Source organism: Elephantulus edwardii, unplaced genomic scaffold (genome assembly GCF_000299155.1).
Source record: "Elephantulus edwardii isolate Elephantulus edwardi_28Jun2011 unplaced genomic scaffold, EleEdw1.0 scaffold00011, whole genome shotgun sequence".
Taxonomy (NCBI): Eukaryota; Metazoa; Chordata; class Mammalia; order Macroscelidea; family Macroscelididae; genus Elephantulus; species Elephantulus edwardii.
Genome location: NW_006399761.1, coordinates 2,133,122 through 2,147,583, shown reverse-complemented (window position 1 = coordinate 2,147,583; position 14,462 = coordinate 2,133,122). Strand labels below are relative to the sequence as shown.

Below are 14,462 nucleotides of genomic sequence, written 5' to 3'. Positions count from 1 at the left end.
GTCATATCCATTCTACAACAGTGGCACCATGCAGTATTTGTCCCTTTGTGACTGAGATATTTCACTCAGCATAATGTCCTCCAGGGTCATGGGGGAGGATTTTTAAAACAATGAAGGAATTTTTCTTTTACTTTTCCAAGAAGGTAGTGTACTGCGGGGGAGGGTTTGGAGGGGAGAAAAGTGCAACAATAAATGAATGGAAATCCAAAGTCTCTGTAAATCTTTACTGAAATTAACAATAAATTTAAATTTTAAAAAAGACCTAAAAAAAAAAGCTCTGGGATAGATAAAGCAGTATTTAGAGGGCATTTTATAGTCTTAAAATATTTCATTAGAAAAAAAGCTTGAGAGTTCTAAACTAAGCATCCAATTTAAGAGGTTAAAAAGCAAGAGAAAAAATTACAGAATTGTCAACAAAATAGAGAATAGAAGACAAGTATCAACAGACTTTAAAGTTAGCTCTTTGAAAATATTTTGTTAAAATTTTGATAAATTATGACAAGAATAATAAAACACAATTTGAGGAATGGAAGAGGATCACAACTAAATAGAATTAATTTTTTTGGAAAATTTAAGAGATTATGGAAAATGCTACATCAACACATTTTAGGAGAAAGTAAATAAATTCCTATAAAATATAAATCACCACAAGCACTCACGTAGGAATAGCAAATATCAACGTTCCTATAAGCTTTGTTATTGCTAAGTGCCGTAATGTTGACCCTGTGGACAACAGGTAAGAACCTTGCCCTATCCTGTCCATCCTTGTGATCTCCACTGTGCCTGAGCCTACTATTACAAGCACGAGCTCAACCCATCTCCTTGAAGGAATTCCTCTCATTTGCTGACCCTCTCATTTTCCCAGCATAATGTCCTTTTCCAAGGTTTGGGCCCATCCTGATAACATATCCAAAGTATGTGAGACAAAATTTCAGCCTCCTTACCTCTAAGGAGCATACAGGTTCCACGTCCTTCAAGACAGACTTGGTTTTCCCTCCTGGCAGTCTGAGGGATAGTCAGTACTCTTTACTAACACTTCAATTCAAAGGCATCAATTCCTCTTCTGTCATCCTTATACATTGTCCAGCTTTATGATGCACAGGAAACAACTGAACAGACCTTGTCTTGGCTCAAGCATATTTTAGTCTTTAAACTGATATTCTTGCTCCTAGCATTTTAAAGAGGTCCTTAAGCCCTGTGCAACACATCTTTTTAACTTCTTGACTAATTTTACCATGGGTGTTCACTGTGGATCCAAGTAAAATGAAATCACTGAAAATGTTATTCATTTCTCTATCTTGCATAACGTTGCCTACTGGTCCACTGGTGAGATACTGACTGATATTGAGATGTATCCCATCATGAAAGCTGTAGTTCTTGATTTTCTTCAGTAAATGCTGCATATTGTCTTTACTGTCTGCAAGCAAGGTTGTGTCATCTGCATAACCCATACTGAATGAGTCTTCCTCCAATCTTGACTCCACATCCTTCGTCACAGAGTCCAGCTTCTCAAATAAGTTGCTCTGCATACAGATTGAACAGGTGTATAAAAAGGGTACAGCCCTGCCGCATTCTGTTCTTGATTTTTTTTTGTCTGTTCTTGATTTTAAACCATGTAATGTCCCTTTGCCTTGTTCAGATATCAGCTTCTTGGTCTATGCAAAGGTTTTTTGCATTGGCACAAGCGTTCTGGGATTCCCATTCTTCTCAATGTTAGTCATAATATATTGTTCTTCACACAGTCAAATGCTTTTGCACGGTCAATAAAACACAAGTAAATATCTTAGTGATATTCTCTACTTTCAACCAAGATTCATCTGACATCAGTACAGATATTCCTCATTCCACGGCCTCTTCTGAATCCCGCTAGAATTGTTGTCAGTTCCCTGTCAATGAACTATTCCAGCTGTGTTTTAATAATCTTCAGCAAGTTTTAACTTATACGTAATATTAAAGATATTTCTCAATATAAATGTTAGTGATATTAAATCAGCAGTTTAACATATTTGCTGAAGAAAGCAGGAATTTAGAATATTCTCAAGCAGAATACTAATCTAGGCATGTTTACAAGTGAATCTACCAAACACTGAGGCAATGAGAATGTCAATGCTTAACACTGTCAGAGACTATAAATTCTCCAAGTCATATATAAGATTGTTGTTGTTACATACGTCGAGTCAACTACCACTCATAGTGACCATCAGAACTTTGGATTTAAACCTTACCCTGTTCTGCACCATCCTCACAAACACTCATGTTCAAGCCTATTGTAGTAGTCACTGTGACAATTCATTTTAAGTTATTGCAGATTGCTGCTGTTGTTGTTGTTGTTGTGTACTATGGAGTTGGAACCCACCCAGAGCTGACCCTCCTGCTTCTCAAAGGCAGTTAATCACAATGGAGGAGACTGCCCATCTTTCTTCTCTAAGCACCTAATGGATTTGAACTGCCCCCCCTTTGCATTTACAGCACAATTGCTACCACTAAGCCAAATACGAAAGCTTAAAAAGAACACGACAAAGGGAAACTCCAAGTTATTACCACTCATCAAAATCGTCACTGAAAAGAAAATCATTTTAGATTAAATCTTTACAAACTGAATCTAACAGTTGTGGGGAAAAGATACTGTGGTCCAGTTAGGTTGTTTCAGAAATGCAAACCATTAAAATGCTACTAAAGTAAGACTCCACATTAAGAGAGTAAGGAACACAATCATTTGATCACCTTAACATATAGTTAAGAATCATTCAATGCAACTTAGCAACATTCATGATAAAAACCCTTCACAAACTAGCAATGCTTCACTTGATAAATTGCAAACTTGCTAGTGAAACATTTCCTTTTAAATGCAAATCAGAGAGGATGCTCTTTACTGCTAGTTAGGGAGCTCTGGTGGGGAGCTCTCCACAGGAAGTGCTGCTGCTGACCTTATCACCCCACCTCTCTAGTAAAAGATGGGCAATCTCCTCCTGTGCAGCTGATGACCCAATGGAGAGCCAGCTATGAGTTGGCTTCACCTTGACAGCAATGACAGACTGACTATTCCTCACTCCCTGAGACATTAAATCAAAGTTCCCTAGTCAGCACAGCAAAATAAGACGGAGTGGGAAGGAAGCATGGTTAAGATGAGTACAGGGAAGAATCAAAACTTCTACTAATCACAAATTACATTATTAACTACACAGAAAACCCAGTAGAAACCTCAGATCCATAGAAATGATGGGAGAGTTTAACAAAGTTTCCTGACCCAAGAGTCAATTGCACTTATATGCCAGCAATAACTAATTAAAAAAAAAAAAAAAGTACCTTTAAAATTCCAAGTAAAATAAAACAGTTAAAACTAAACCTAGTAAAAGTTGTGCCAGACTTTTATGGAAAATATTATAAAAGTTTATTGAAAGACATTAAAGAAGATCTGAGCAAATGGAAAGACACATCACGTTCACAGTTAAAGGACCATCATATAAAGACATCAATTCTCACCATATTGATTCTAATTCACTGTAACTCAATCACAAATCCCAACAGATCTTAAAAACTGACAGCAGATGTGGTTTTTAAAAAGTAAAGGACAAGACAGCAATGGCATCTTGAAAACAAAACAAGGTAGAGGGCTTCCTTTGCCAGTAATCATGACTTATTATAAACTTAGAGTAAATAAAGATGATGTTGTTGTTGTCGTTATGTGCCGTCGAGTCGTTTGCAACTCATAGCGACCCTATGTACAACAGCCCTAAACCCTGCTCTATCCTGTGCCAATCTCACTACCTCTGACACAAACATCCCGATACCCCAGTTACTGAATCAATCCACCTCATAGAGGGTCTTCCCCTCCTGTGCTGTCCCTCTACTCTACCCAGCATGATGTCCCTCTCTAAAGACCTGTCTCTCCTTACAGCATGTCCAAAGTATGTCAGACGAAGCCCCAGAATCCTTGCCTCCAAGGAGCCACCCAGTTTGACCCTTTCTAGGATGAATCTGTTTGTTTTCCTAGCAGTCCATGGTACATTCAATACTCTTCTCCCTATATCTCTCCCTCAGAGCAAAGCAGCTTTCTCCCTCAGATTTGAACTGCAGACCTTTTGGTTAGCAGCCCAGTATGTTAGGTATGGTGCCACAGGAACCTCCTATTACTTGCCCAGAGAAGATACAGAATAACTTCTGAGAAAATGAATCAATACGGAATTACACAATGAATAGTGTGTGTTAGTAAGAATGTTACCTAGAAACTAAGAAGTCTGAGCTGCAGTTAATGAAACTATAGGCCTGGAATCAACAGATTCTTTTATGGAAGTTCCAGCAAAGTAACAAAAGCCCTTAAGATCTCCGTGTGGTCTGGTGGAGAAATCTTCCAGGGAGGAAAGTCGGTGGTTCGTGAAGTTAAAGCATGGGGTGAGAGCAGGTCACCTCACAAAGGATGATGGTGCATACCAGGAGGATCCGGGGCGTTCCGGTCACAATCATCCGTCATTTTGAGAGCACTTCTCAAGTGTTTCCTTGGGATTTAATTCATTATTGGCTTGCCTATAACCATTCAATACAGAGAGTTTTGTGCATGTGCTTTGTGCTTCATGCAATCACTCATATACGCTGGGCTTCATTCATGCATGTTGTATTTTATACATCCATAAACAATGTTGTTGTGTTGTTATGTGTCAACAAGTCGCTTGTGACTCACAAAGACCCCATGTACAATCGTCCTGAAACCTGCTCTATCCTGTGCCAACTTTAAAGTCTCTGATACACCTATCCTCATTACCTGAGTCATTGAATCAATCCATCTCATCAATGTTTTTTCTCGCTTTCTCTGTCCCTCCACACTTTCAAACACCATGTCCCTCTCCAAGGACTGGTCCCTCTTTGTAATATGCCCAAATTATGTCAGATGAAGCTTCAGAATCCTTGCCTCTAAGGAGCAGCCTGATCTCACCCTCTCTAGGATGAACCTGTTTATTCTCCTAGGACTTCATGGTATATTCAACGTTCTTCTCTAGCACCACAGCTCAAAGGCATCAATTCTCTTTCTATCATTCCTAGTCATTGTCCAGCTCTCTGACGCATAGCAAGCAATTGTGAAGACTATGGCCCGGATCATGTGCACCTTAGTCTCCAGATCTCATACACACACATACACATATACCATCAGTTCCACATGGTATAGTGACTAAAGTATAAATATTAACACTTTAGAATGTTTACAAAAGCATGTAAACAATTATCTCCTTTAAAAAGGGCAGAGGAAGACGAAGGAGATAATCCAGGGGATCTGATATACAAGGGAGAATTTCATAGAATGAGAGTTTGAAATACCCGAGTCTAATAGGAAAAGGATTGGAAAGAGCTAGTGAAGCAATTGTGGATGGCGGGGAGCACGGATGGAGACGGAAGGAGGAGAAGAATGCACAGACAAGGAAGGATCTGCCTGGGAAGAGACTGACCGAAGGGCAACATCGTCATTGCAATTAGCAGACAGGAACAAGAGGGAGGGAGAGAGGGAGGAGGAAGAGGATGGTAGAAGAAGAGGGACAGGGAAAACCACAGAGGCAGCAGAGATTAGTAAGTGGGGTGCAGATAAAGGAATAGACAAGGAGCATGGGGATTTGATGAGTCAGAGACAAAAAGTATTGATCAATGGTAATCAATTATACAAACATAATGTGGATGAATGACTGTATACAACACAATGGACATGATTGGAGCACAACATATATGAGTGAGTGTATAAAACCCAATTTAAATTTTTTCCTTTTTAAAATCTGTTCTTAAAATGGTTTTTACATGCAGTTGGGATACAATTAAAGTCCTATTTTTCTTTCTCATGGGCTTGTTTTCATTTTCTTCCCCTTCAGTTTGAACTTGCATACGAGTCTTTTTGAAATGGTCACTTTGAATTGCTTGCTATACATCTGAGAGCTGGAAAATGCAGAAGGACAACAGATGAAGAATTGAAGCTTTTGAGTTGTGGTGCTGGAGAAGAGTGCTGAGTGTCCTGTGGACTGCCAAAAGAACAAACTGGTATGCAAGCAGGGTGTTCCCTAGAGGCAGGGATGCGGCAAACTCTGTCTCACATACTTTGGGCGCATGGGTAGAAGGGACAACATGCTTGGAAGAGGAGTGAAGGGTCAGGGAAGGAGATGAAGACCCTCAACCAGACAGACAGACACAGTGATGGCTGCAATGAGCTTGAGTGTGTCAGAGAGATGCTGAGGAAGGCACAGGCTAGGGCAAGGTTCAGGTCTGTCATTCATGTGGTCATTCTGAGTCATATCAGACGTGATGGCACTTAACAACAACAAAAACACATTGACGTTCTGTTCCACAGTCATCCCTTGGCCTCATTTTGGTTGCTGATATTGAACCTCTCCAATGTCTTTTTCCACAGCTGTAGTTAGTCTGACTGATCAGGTGAAGTCCACGCGTATAGTTGTTGTTGTCATGTGTTGTCAAGTCAGTCTGACTCATTCCAACTCTATGAACAATAGCTCTGAACCCTGCCCTAGCTTCAGCCAACCTCACTGTCGCTGACACACCTGCCCTCATGCCACGGTCACTGTGTCAATCCATCCCATCCAGGGTCTTCCTCTCCTGCTCTGACCCTTCACCCTTCAAAGCAAGATGTCCTTCTCGAAGCACTGGTCTCTCCTGGCAACAGGTCCAGAGTAGGTGAGACAAAGTTTCAAAAGCTTTGTCTCCAAGGAGCATAGTTGCCATTCATGGTGTTGGCTTTTGTTGTTTGTTGGTCTGTTTTTTTTAAAAAAAGTATTTGTCATGAATAAATCATTCATTGTACAAAATTCTATCATGAGCCACCACTGATCTGATGGCACCTCACAACAACAACACATAGTAATTCTCCGTTTAACTTTTTGAGGAACTAACTACCAGCGTTTTCTACAGCAGCTGAACCATTTTACATTCTGGGGTGGCCTAGCAGTAAGGAGTTGTGCTCCCAAGTCAAAAGCACACGTTTGAAGTCCATTCAGCTGCTCCCCAGGAGAAAGATGGGTGATCTCCTCCTGTTGATTTCCCTCTGAAAACCCACTGGAGGGTGAGCTATGAGTTGGTTCCAACTTGACAATGCACAACAATAACCACGGCAAATGAGTATTCCAGTTTCTCTATATCCTAAGTGCATGTAAATTTTCCTTTTGTTAGAATTCTTTCAGCGGACATAATAATGAACATAGTGGACATAATATGAAGAGTTATCAAATGTGGTTTTGATTTGCACCTTAAATGTTGGTCTGTTAATGGAATGGTTGGCAGTTCAAATCCACCAGCTGGTCCTCAGGAGAAGGATGAGGTGGTTTCCCTGGTTAACATTTACAGCCTCGGGAACTCACTGGAAGGTTAGTTGCCAGAGTCTGGATTGACTTGACAGCAGGGGCTTTGTGTTCTTAGCGTTCGTTTCATGACTAATGAGAAATGATGTTGATGTTGTTGTTGTTAAGTGCCATCAAGTTGTAGACGACACATAGTGACCCTATGAACAAAAATTCCTGATAATACAGTAGTAAGTGGTCAAGTACAACACAAAAGATTGCCAATTCAAACACATTCTTTGCAAGAATGACATGCAATATGCTTCCAAAAGGTTGCTGCTCTTGTTGTTAGGTGCCGTTGAATACGACCCATAGGGACCTCGTGAATAACAGATCCAAACTCTGTCCTACCCCATGCCGTCCTCATGCTTCCTCACATCCTAGATCCCACTGCAGCAGTGCAGCAGTCACCGTGTCAGTTCACCTGCTTGAGGGTCTTCCTCTCCTTCACTGACCTGCCATCTTTCCAAGATGTCCCTCTCCAAGGAACAGCGTCTCCTCACAAAGTATATGAGATAAAGCTTTATCATCTTGGCTTCCAAGGCGCACTCTGGCTGCACTTTCTCCAAGACATATTTGTTCTTTTGACAGTCTGTGAGATGTTCAGGGCTCTTCTCCAACACCACAGCTCAAACAGTCCATTCTTCTTCGGTCATCCATATTCACTGTCCAGCTCTCAGCTGCATAGTAAGTGATCAGAAAGACCATGGCCTCAATCAAACACACCCTAGTCCTCAAACTGACATCACTGCTCCTCAATAATTTGAAGAGGTTCCTGACTGAAAAAGATTCCTGCTGTGAAAATTTTACAGGATGGTTTTGTTCTGTTCTGTTCTGTTCTGTTCTACGCAGGGCTATTGTCAAAATTGACTCACTCAACAGCAACAGGTTTGGCTTTTGGTGTGAAGACTAATGAGGTTGAGGAACTTTTCATGTGATAACTGGTATTATTTTATCTTGTCTGGCAAAGAGTCTATTTAAGTACTTTATCCATTCTTAATTAGGTCACTTGTCTTTTTGGAGTTAAGTTATAAAAGTTCTTTATATATTTGGGATACTAGAGCTATGGGAACTCTAGTGGCTTAGTGGTAAGGAATTGTGCTGACAACACAGAGGTATGCAGTTCAAATCCACCAGCTGCTCTGCAGGAGAAGGATGGGAAACCTCCTCCCGTGCAGTTTACTGCCTCTGAAAACCTACTAGAGGATTAGCTCTGAGTCAGCTCCAATTCTAGAGCGCACAACAACTGTTCTTTGGAGGAAAAGCAACTACTAAATAAGGGAGGGGGGAAATGCTATTTCACCCATGGTTTGAAAGTTAAAGTAATATGTACAAATCCATAACATCGTAATAGGGAATATCTGAAAATATATAGACTACCAAATGGAATCAAGAAGTAAAAGAGTGACTCAATGAACCTCTCTCCCTATAAAAAGCACTGTACCTAGGTTTAAAAATGAGTACTATGTATTCACATAATAAAAGAACCCTCTATTAATTTAAAACTCATAATTCACCAACATTCTCTAGAAAAGATAGGCAATTCTGCTTATTAGCTATAATTTTCAATTCACGAGCTTTTAAAGCATGTGGCTGTTACCCATTTTTTTGTTTAATTTGGAGGAATTCCTATTATTTCACATTTTGTACATAAAGCACGACCATTAAAGTGTTTATATCGTGCAATTTCCAACTTACAGGATTCAGGTCCATAAAGTGTGGTGTGAGCATGTTTTCGAACCTTTAAGAAACAATGACTCTCAAGCCACAGAGACTTTTTAAGAGCACGGAAAGTAGGTGACACCTCACAAAATCACTTTCAAAACTAGTATAACCCTGATATCAAAAGCCAGCCTCGAAAGCAGCCCTTATTAATAGAGATGCAGAAACCCTAAATAAGGAACAGAAAATCAACTCAATAAAATAAAGTACAAGTTTTCAGAAATGCCCCCTCAGCAGGATTTACAAAGCTGCGTCGTCTCCCTTAAGGGACAGAGCCAGATGAACGTCGGTACTATTTACGGACGTCCAGGGCAGCTCCAAGCAGGCAGGTGTTTACCAAATCATGGGTCCCCTGTGCAGGTTCCCAGTCACAATCATGTGGTTCCTCAACAACTTGACTCACTGCCGTTGAGTCCGAAGCACCTCACGGCTGGCCCACCAGCAGCTTCGCAGTCAACCACACAGGAGGACACTGCCCATTTTTCTCCCCGGAACTCCCGGCTGGATTCAAATGCCCTGCCTGCGATTGGCAACGCAGTTCTCTCTCCACTAGGCCACCAGCATTCTCTAATAAGGTTAGTTGTTGTTGTTGTTGTTGTTGTGTGCCGTCGAGTCGCCTGCGACTAATAGCAACCCTATGTACAACAGCCCTAAACTCTGCTCTGTCCTGTGCCAATCTCATAATCTCATTGTCTCCGAGACACTCATCCTGATTGCCCCAGTCACCAAATCAATCCACCTCCCAGAGGGTCTTCCCCTCCTGCACCTGCCCTCCACTCTCCCAAGCATGATGTCCTTCTCCAAGGACCGGTCCCTCCTTACAACATGACCAAAGTATGTCAGACAAAGCCTCAGAATCCTTGCCTCCAAGAAGCAGCCTGGTTTAATCCTCTCCAAGATGAATCTGTTTGTTTTCTTGGCAGTCCATGGTACATTCAATACTCTTCTCCAGCATCACAGCTCAACGGCATCAATTCTCCTTCTGTTCTCCCTAGTCATTGTCCACCTCTCTGATGCATAACAAGTGATTGCAAAGACCATGGCCTGTATCAGGCGCACCTTAGTCTCCAGAGAGACACTGTTGCTCTTGAATACTTTAAAGAGGTCCCTAACAGCAGGCTTTCCCATTGCGATATGTTTTTTGATTTCCTGGCTGCTGGTGCCAAGAGTGTTGACTGTGGAGCCGAGCAAACTGAAGCTGTGTACAATCTCAATCTCTTCGCCATCCATCCTGATGCTGCCAATTGGTCCAGTGGTGAGAATCTTTGTCTTCTTGACATTGAGCCTCAGTTCATACTGAAGGCTGCAGTCCTTGACCCTTCACAGCAAGTGCATGAGGTCCTCCTCAGTTTCAGAAGCAGGGTTGTGTCATCTGTATAACGCAGATTGTTAATAAAAGAAGATAATATGACAGTAGGTGGCATTTGATAAATTGAATCCCCAAGCTATCAATAAACTATGATGAGATGGATAGTACCTCAGTAAAATCAAAACTATGAAACTGAAACTAACCATGATAATTTTAGTGGGAAAACAGGAGCGACATTCTCCTTAGAATCAGTGACTATGTTCGGCTTCCAGCGCCTCAATGATTACACGGTCTCCTGGAAAAGGAGGAAGGGCTAACTATCAGATGCATGAGGATGGCACAGGGTAGGACACAGTCTGGCTCTCTCATTCACAGGGTCATTACGAGCTGTAGCTGACTTGACAGAGCCTAACAACAACCACAGTTACAAGGAGTAACAGATTCGTCATTATTTGAAGAAAAAAAATTGCACCTACCAGGAAAATCCAAGACAGTCCATTAATAACCATTAGAAGTCACAAAGGAACTAAATAAAGAGTCTGTTTTAATGTAGACATACAAAAATATTGCTTTCTTGAACACTGGCAATACCTTAGACATTGTCATAGAGGGAAACTCATTTAGAAGAGTAACAAATGATATAAACTGCCTAAGAATAAACTTAACAAGAAATGAGTTAAGCCTGTATTAAGAAGCTTTTTTAAAAAACTGTAAAAGCCACAAGAGTATGGTACAGTTACAGTGACAGGCACACAGACCAATGGAACAGAACTGAGAACCCATAAATAACCCATTTACCTATGGTCAACTTATATTTGACAAGGAAACAAAACCTATCAAATGGGGAAATGACACATCTCCAACAAACGGTCTTGCAAAACAGGACTACTACCTGCAGAAAGCTGAAGCAGGATCCACATCTCAACCTCACACCACACACACAAATCAACTCAAGGTGGATCAGAGACCTACGTGTAAAGCGCAAAACCATAAAGATAAACCTAAAAAATGTAAAGATAGACAAAATGGGATCAAGCTTAGAAGGCCTAGTCTATGGTATAAATAGGCTGACAAATACAGCCAGAAATGCACAGTCTGGAACGGGTAAAAGTGATGCATGGGACCTTCTAAAGATTAAATCCCTGTGTGAATCAAAAAATTTTTCAAATAGAATGAAGAGAAATCCTACTGACTGGGAACATACATTTAGCAATACAAGCTCAGAAAAGGGTCTCATAACAAAAGTTTACAGAATATTCTTGGGCCTCCACAAGACTGATAACACAATTACAAAGTGAGCAAAAGACATGGAAACACCTTTCACAGAGGAGGACATTCGGATACATGAAGAAATGCTTAAAATCACTGGCAATAAGAGAGATGCAAATCAAAACCACAATGAGATACCATCTCACCCCAGTAGCAGCAGCAAAGTTTAACAGGACAGCAAGCAATAAATACTGGAGAGGATGTGGAGAGAATGGAAATCTCATGCACTATTGATGGGAATATAAAATGGTTCAACCACTCTGGAAAGCAATTTGGCATTTCCTCAAAAAGCTGAACAGAGAAATTCTCTATGACCCAGCTATTCTAGTGCTAGAAATATACCCCAAGGAAAACAGAACTGAGACATAGAGATTTATACACCAGTGTTCATTGTAGCATTATTCACCACTGCAAGATCATGGAAACCGCCCAAATGTTCAACCATAATTGAATGGATTGAGAAACGGTGGTACATTCACATGATGGAATACTACACAGCATTCAGGAACAAAGATTTTTTAAAAAATTACATAACTTGGCAGAGACTGAAGAGCAGTTTGCTGAGTCAACTACCTCAGCCTCATAAGGACAAATACTACATGAGACCATTATTGGAAAAAATTGCGGGATAACTAGTAAAATGTGTATATGCGGCCTATGGGAGTAAGGGGTCGTTGGGTTGTACAATTTGGTAGGTGAAAGGAAAGGGTAAAGGAAATGGGAAAGATCCAGTGGGAATCTGGAAAGACAGGGTAATGGTGGAAGGGTGTAGTCCAATGGTGATTAATTTTATAAAATACAACATATGGGCATGATTGTATGAAACACAATGTGAATGAAGGAAAGTGTGAAACACAATGTATATGAATTTTGTATGCAAACCAATAGAAAATATTTTTAAATGATGATTATAGAAAAAAGGTACAGATTATTAAAAAGTAATATTATTTAAGCTTTATAAACTAGAAGTATGCACTTGAGCTTTTAAATTATCTAAAAATGTAGGTGCTCAAAATTTTCGTCTTTTTCTTAAGCAAGATCCACACCTCACTCCATACAAAAAAACAAACTCAATGTGGATCATAGACCTAGGACTAAAACCAAGGACTATAAACTTCATTAAAGAAAAGCTTGGAAGAACTTTAGTAGTCCTAATCCACAACATAAACAGTCTTCCAAGTATCCTGAAAAATTTACAACCAGGAAAAGATAAAATAGATGAATGGGGCCTTCTAAGAATCAAATCCCTATGCACATCCAAAAACTTCTCCAAAAGGGTAGAAAGGGAAGCCACAGACTGGGAAAAAGAGTTTGGTAATGACATGTCAGATAAGGGACTTATATCTAGAATCTATAAAATACTTGAGCACCACAACAAGATAAAGGTAAATAATCCAATCGAAAATGGGCACAGCATATGAACAGACAGTTCACCAAAGAAGACATTCAGATGGCCAACAAGCACATGAAGAAATGTTCAAATCATTAGCTCTAAGAGAGATGCAAATCAAGACAACTATGAGATATCATCTCACCTCAAAATTTAACAGAACAGCAAGCAACAAATGCTGGCGAGGTTGTAGAGAATCTGGAACTCTTATTCACTGTTGGTGGGAGTGTAAAATGGTGCAACCACTGTGGAAGGTGGTATGGCGCTGTCTCAAAAAGTTGCAAATAGAGATACCATTTGACCCAGCAATTCCACTACTGGGAATATACCCCAAAGAGACCATAACTGACATCCAAGCAGATATATGCAAACCCATGTTTATCGCGGCTTTGTTCACAATAGCAAGGAGTTGGAAACAACCCAAGTGCCCATCAACAAACAAATGGATAGAGAAGCTGTGGTGTATTCACACAATGGAATACTATGCAGCACTGAAAAAACAAGGAACTCATGCAATATTATTACAAATGAGTGACCCTGGAGGACATTATGCTGAGTTAAATATCTCAGTCACAAAAGGACAAATACTGTATGGTGCTACTGTTGTAGAATGAGGCTGACATCAGGGTGGGGGTAAGACTGAGAAAAACTGGATAAATTATGTATACTGCATTGAAGCCGATGAGGGAGAGAACAGTTTAAAAATAATATATTTTAGGGCATTATGATTATCATAAGAGTTCGGAATGAGGGTTGCAGAGTGGAGTGTACTCGGGGTGGGGGGGGTTATGGGGGGGATTGTGTACCAATGAAGGAGTTTTTCTTTTGCTTTTCAAGGAGAAGAGCCAACTAGGGGTGGGGGTGGGATGGACGGGAAGAAAAGTACAACAATGACTGAATGGAAATCCAAAATCTCTGTAAATGTTCATTGAAATTAATAATTTTTAAAAAAAAGTTTAAGTGTGAAAAAAAAATTTCATCTTTTCCCCCAGCTGGTAGGAACTGTGTTGGTTTTAACTTTGCCCCTGGCGTTTTTATGCTTCCCATAGTCTACAATGGAAGAATCAAGGAAAAGGGCCTCCTCCTAGAAGCCCTGTGTCTTAATTCAGCTCATAAGACAATCAACACTAGAGCACGTCCTCCTTGGTATCATGAATGGCATTTAACTCACTGACTTTGGGTGGGTCCTAACTCTCATTCTTCCCTCGGCAGGTGAGGGGCTCCGTCCTGGCCCTCACAGTGGGACTTGAGGAATAGCTGCTGAAGGCTAGACACAAAAGTCATCTACCATGACACGTAAAAATGACACCAGCCCAGCAGGCATAAAGGAGCCCTGTGAGGTCTACAGACCTGACTGTTGGCCCAGCGAGACCTCACAGAACCTTCCAGAATAGCCAGGGTTCTCACTCATACACCCTTCATGCAGCTAGGAGGAACAGAGAAAGCCAAT

General features: G+C 40.6%; 1 protein-coding gene across 14 annotated transcripts in view; it reads right to left on the bottom strand.

Annotated features, from left to right (window-relative positions):
* DYSF (dysferlin) overlaps positions 1–14,462 on the bottom strand; it is a 238,455-nt gene that overhangs the window by 59,390 nt on the left and 164,603 nt on the right. The gene's annotated exons all lie outside the window — the stretch shown is intronic.